This window comes from Hipposideros armiger, unplaced genomic scaffold (genome assembly GCF_001890085.2).
Source record: "Hipposideros armiger isolate ML-2016 unplaced genomic scaffold, ASM189008v1 scaffold_266, whole genome shotgun sequence".
In the NCBI taxonomy this organism is placed as follows: Eukaryota; Metazoa; Chordata; class Mammalia; order Chiroptera; family Hipposideridae; genus Hipposideros; species Hipposideros armiger.
The window spans coordinates 2,162,744-2,168,217 of NW_017731616.1; the positions used below are offsets into that span (position 1 = coordinate 2,162,744).

Consider the following 5,474-nt stretch of genomic DNA (forward strand, 5'->3'; position numbering starts at 1 on the left):
GTTCAGCATCTTAGCTGTAGAGGGCAGTGTCACTGGCCCTCACATGTGGGATCCAAACCGGGGCCCTCTGGCGTCCCAAGCCAGCTCTTAACCAACGCGCCACTCGGCCGGCCCAAATTATTATTTTTCTTTAACACTGCAGAATGTATTTTGTATGTCTTTTTTTGCTTGACGCTGTTTATAAGATTTATCCACATTGTATGTGTAATTTGCTAGCATATGATAGTCTAATATGTAAATATGCATATCATAATTTGCCCATTCTCTTATTGACAGACATTGGATTGCATTGAGAATATTTTTGTGGACCAGACCAGTGGCTCAGTTGATTAAGAGCTTGAGCTCTGAGTGACAGGGTCGCTGGTTCAAACTCCCACATGGGATGGTGGGCTACACCCACCCACAACTAAGATTGAACACAGCACCTTCAGGAGCTGCCGCTGGGTGGCCAGATGGTGACTGGACTTGGAACTGAGCTAGCTGCGCCCTCCACAGCTAAGATTGAAGGACAACAACTTGGCTGTTCCCCTTCCCCAATTCCCAATAAAATCTTAAAAAAAAAAAGAATATTTTTGTATATTCTTATGTATATTCTTGTATATGTCTCTAGGTACATATCCATGCATTTCTGTCAGATATGTACTTAGGAATAGAATTCCTGGATCACAGGACATGTGTATCTTATACTTTGGTAAATAATTTCAAATGGTTTTCCTAAGTTGTTGTGGTGTGTATTTGTGTAATAGATTTTTTTTTAAATGTGGCCAAAAAGCAATGAAAAATAAAAAAATGTAGAATAAACAAGAAATAAAAAAAAAAAAAACGTGGCCAATATAGAGAAATAAAAGGTAAAATAAATCATTCTTCAGTATGCATCTGTTTGTTAATTTTTGTCATTAAAAACGGGGTAGTGTGACCGGTTAGCTGAGCTGGTTAGAGCTTGGTGGTGCTGATAACATCAAGATTGCCAGCTCAGTCCCCACATGGGCCACTGAGTTGCGCCCTCCACACTAGATTGAAACAACTACATGCTTGACTTAGAGCTGATGGGTCCTGGAAAAAAACACTCTTCTCCAATAAAATTTAAAAAAGAATTTATAAAAAATGAGTCAACTATGCCATTGTAGTTGTAGCATGAAAGCAATGTGTAACCAATGACGGTGGCTGTTCCCCAATAAAATTATTAAAAAAAAAACAACCCCAAAAAACTGTTTGCTGTCAGAGATCAATGTAAGTGGGCTCAGGCTTAAGCAAAGTCATCCACCTTCATTATTGATCCATCTCAGGAGCTTCTGGTTACCCGTGGTAACACGGTGTCTCTCTAGGGAAGACTAGTGTACTTACAGGTTGGTAAGACTGATGGATACTCAGGTGGGTGCCTTGGAGTAGCCAGGGCAAGATCTAAAGGTTCTTTTCACGGGCTCTGTGTTTGGCCCAAAGTGAGAGAGACTTCATTGAGGGTTTATTTTTTATTATTTATTTTTTTTATACCTGCTTTCCTCTAAGCTGTAATCACTCCTGGGGTATGATTTTTGCTCAGAGTCTGTCCTTTTCTTTCAGTCTGATGTTCTGGTTACAAGGGAGGGACTCATTTAATTCCCTGCCTCAAAATTATATAGCTTGTTGATTTGCAAATGGCTAAATCAAGAATGAGTTAGGGGATCCTAAAGCCATTACCTGGGAAGCGGAAGTGTAAAGAATGGGGGCCGACAGCGACAGAGGTTCCCTTGAGACTGAGAAAGAGAGAGGGAATGTGACCCTCCCTCCCCAAAAGTCACAGAGTAAGTGGTAGAGCTGGACAAGAACCTAAGCCTGTAACTGAAGAGACCAGAGATTTTTCTGTTACACTCTTGGGAAGCAGATCCTAAGATCTTCGCAAATTATCTTGTAGGGGGAAAAATGCCTAAAGTCAAAAGAAGCCAGAAAGCTCCCCCAGATGGCTGGGAGTTGATTGAGCCGACACTGGATGAATTAAATCAAAAGATGAGAGACTCTGAGCCGGAGCCACATGAGGGGAAAAGGAAAGCAGAGTCTCTCTGGCCCATCTTCAGAGTCCATCACCAGAAAACTCGCTATATCTTTGACCTCTTCTATAAGCGGAAAGCCATCAGCAGATAACTATATGAATATTGTGTTAAAGAAGGCTACGCAGACAAAAACCTGATTGCAAAATGGAAAAAGCAGGGGTATGAGAACTTATGCTGCCTGTGATGCATTCAGACACAGGACACCAATTTTGGGACAAATTGCATTTGCAGGGTCCCCCAAAGCAAGCTGGAAGTGGGCCGGATCACTGAGTGCACACACTGTGGCTGCCGGGGCTGCTCTGGCTGAGGCTCTCCGGCCCGGACCCCTCTCCACCCAGGACTTTGGACTTTGCAGGTTTCTGCCCGTTGCGCCACCCCCTTTCCTGGGAATAGCTCTTCTTGCGGAGTGGTACCCCAGGCCCAAGTTGGAACTCGGTCTCTACATGTGAAGGCTTTGGTGTTCATCAGCTATGATTTATAAAAATAAAACTTTTAAAACTAAAAAAAAAAAAAGAATGAGTTAGGGAAGTAGTTTTCCACTTTTTTAGCATGGCAACCAAATAAAAAAAATTTTTTTATTATGGACTTTTCTAAACATACACAAAATTGGAAAAAATAGTGGTCCATGGATCCACCTCTAAGCTTCAACACTCATGGTTAATCTTGTTTACACCTCTCTCAACTTCCCTCCCCACTGGATTGTTTAGTTTTTTAAAATTTTAATTTAATTTAATTTTTGGTAGCCAAGGTCTTCAAGAGGAATGAGGAAAAAGCCTTTCCACTCGCCCACCCACGGGAGTAACGGTCGTGAAGATGGTTGGCACAGTCCTCAGTTCACAGAGGACACCCAGCAACCACCGTTCCTCTGCTCCTAGCGCGGGAAGTTCTTGGTGGTACAGCTAGAAGGATTGGTTGCCTTCCTGGGTAGGCTCAAAATCATATTTTCCCAGGTGCTCAGGGTCACAAGTCCTGTCCTTGAAGTCTTTTTCAATAGCAGGTGCTGCTGCTTCCCGAAAGGGCTGTTGGGCTGTCGTGCACCTAAACTAGCGCGCAGGTGTACGGTAGTTTACGTGGGGCTTGAGCCTGGAGCGGGCCAGCTCCAGCACAACCAGCCCACGGACCACTTCCTTGATCTGCACGAACTTCTCGTGGCGGTACGGGCGTCGGTGCCCATAGTAGCATGGCCCTTGCAGTAGGTGTGTGGGCCCTGCTTACTGGTCTACCTGCTCATCCCATCGGCGCCCCGCACCAGGCCCAAGCCGCCCAGCTCAGGAGGTCCCTGGCCGCCCTGCACCACGGGAGCGTTCTCACCCACCTGGAACTCAGCCCTCACCCAACCGCGGCGGCCTGCTTGAGCTCCTGCGGCCATCCGACCTCACTGCCTTCTGCTTCTAGCTTCCCGGGATTATTTTGAAGGAAATCACAGACAGCAAATGATTTCATCCACAAATACTTCAGCATGTATTCCTAAAAGGTAAGTCATTCTTTAAAAAAATACCATTATGATACCTAAATGTCATCGAATATCTTAGTATCCTAATTTCCCCAATTGTCTCCTAAGTGCTTTGTAATGGTTGGTTCGTTAGAATCTGTTTCTCATGAGGTTGACACATTGCATTTGGTTCGTATATCTTCTAAGTCATTCTCTATTTTTCTCACTCTTTATTTTCTTGCCATTGATTTGTTGAAGAAACAGGATCATTTCCAGTTTTCTTATCTTCGATATTTTATTTTATTATTCCTGCACTGATGCTAATTTTATTTTAGTGGCAATAAAGGTCATTGTGATAATGGTAGTACTTTTAGTATCCTTTGATTAAGAAAATACATAATGACAAAAGGCTATTATAAATCCAGTAACATTTTCAAATTATGTGTGTGTGTGTGTGTGAATAAAACAGCTAAAAAAAAAAGTGAGTTCTCAAACTTTTTGGTCAGGACTCATTTATACTGTTAAAATTATTGAGGAGTAACAGTAAAATAAAGGTTACTTGTTTGTTGATATTTACTGTATTGGAAATTAAAACAAAAAATTAAAAATATTTGTTAATTCAATTCATTAAAAAATAATAAATCTATTAGATGTTAATCCAAATAACATATTTGTCAGAAAAATGACATTTTCCAAACAAAAAAAAATTATTAAAGTGATATTGTTTTACATCTTTGCAAATCTCTATGATGTCTTGCTTGATAGAAGCCAGCTGGATTCTTTTATCTACTTTGGCATTTAATTTGATACAATATTACTCACCATATGGCCTTTGCTATACATTTTTGAAAGATTGAAAGTGAAAAAGGCAAAAAAAGTGTTAGTGTTAGTATGAAAATAGTTTTGACCTCATGGAACATCTGACAGGGTCTTGAAGACCCCTGTGAGTTCCTGGACTGCACTTTGAGAACTACTGCTATTGAATATTTATGTGTGGAAGACATTATTATTATTATTATTATTATTATTATTATTATTATTATTATTGTGTAGACAATACTTAGTGAAAGAGTGTATTTGAGGATCCCTTGCAAATAATTCTCAGCCCCTCCCTCTCTTCCTGAGCGCCATGATTTCTTCCTCCTTGGCAGTACAAAAATATTCTGTGGGTGTGGTAATGACATTTTAATTATGTTCTATGTTCTTTTAAAAAGTGTTTGTTTACAATATCTTTATCCAGTCCCCCTCTCTCCCCCCACCCCCAAATTCCGTGGCAAGTGTCATCATTTTTTCCCGACAGTGAAAATGAAGTAATGGAATGGAAATATGGAAATTGGGAAGAAGTTGGAAATGTGGCTTCCAACAAGCTGGGTGACGTTGGGCGTGTCGTTTACCCACTCTGAACCTCTGTTTGTTTAGCTATAACATAGAAGCTGTATCAGATTATTTTAAGGCCTTTCTTTTAGGTTCTAAATCTAAGAAATGCTCTTATGGCTTATAAATAAGCCCATCCTGACATTTTCTTTAGCTCAGGAATGTAACATTGGCCTAACACAGAATAGAAACCCTTAGCAACCTGAGAAAAGAGGTTTAGGACCCTTTTTGGTTAGTTAAAGGGAGAGCAAGGATTGGATACACCACAGGAGACTCAGAATTGAAGAGTAATAAAGTGTAGGAGCCCCTCGTCAAGGGGTTTTGCAAGATTTCCCACATCAACAGGTATCCTCAGAGCAAGAACCAAAGCCTAAAGTATTTTTTTCTCCTGGGATCTTTATAACCTTCTAACCTCCATTCCCTAAGGCGGGGATCAGCACACTCTGTAGCTCTGGAACTAAGAATGGTTTTTATATTTTCATGTGGCTGAAAGAAATAAAAAGATGAATACTGTTTTGTGGCACATGAAAATTATGTGAAATTCAAATTTCAGTGCCCATCAGTAAAGTTTTATTGGGACACAGGCACATTCATTTATGTAGTGTCCATGGCTGCTTTTATGCTACAGTGGCAGAATTAAG

General features: G+C 40.8%; 1 pseudogene; it reads left to right on the top strand.

The window, feature by feature from the left end:
* The first annotated feature begins 1,776 nt into the window (after positions 1 to 1,776).
* On the top strand, positions 1,777 to 2,334 carry LOC109390382 (protein BUD31 homolog pseudogene; annotated as a pseudogene).
* Positions 2,335 to 5,474: the final 3,140 nt, after the last annotated feature.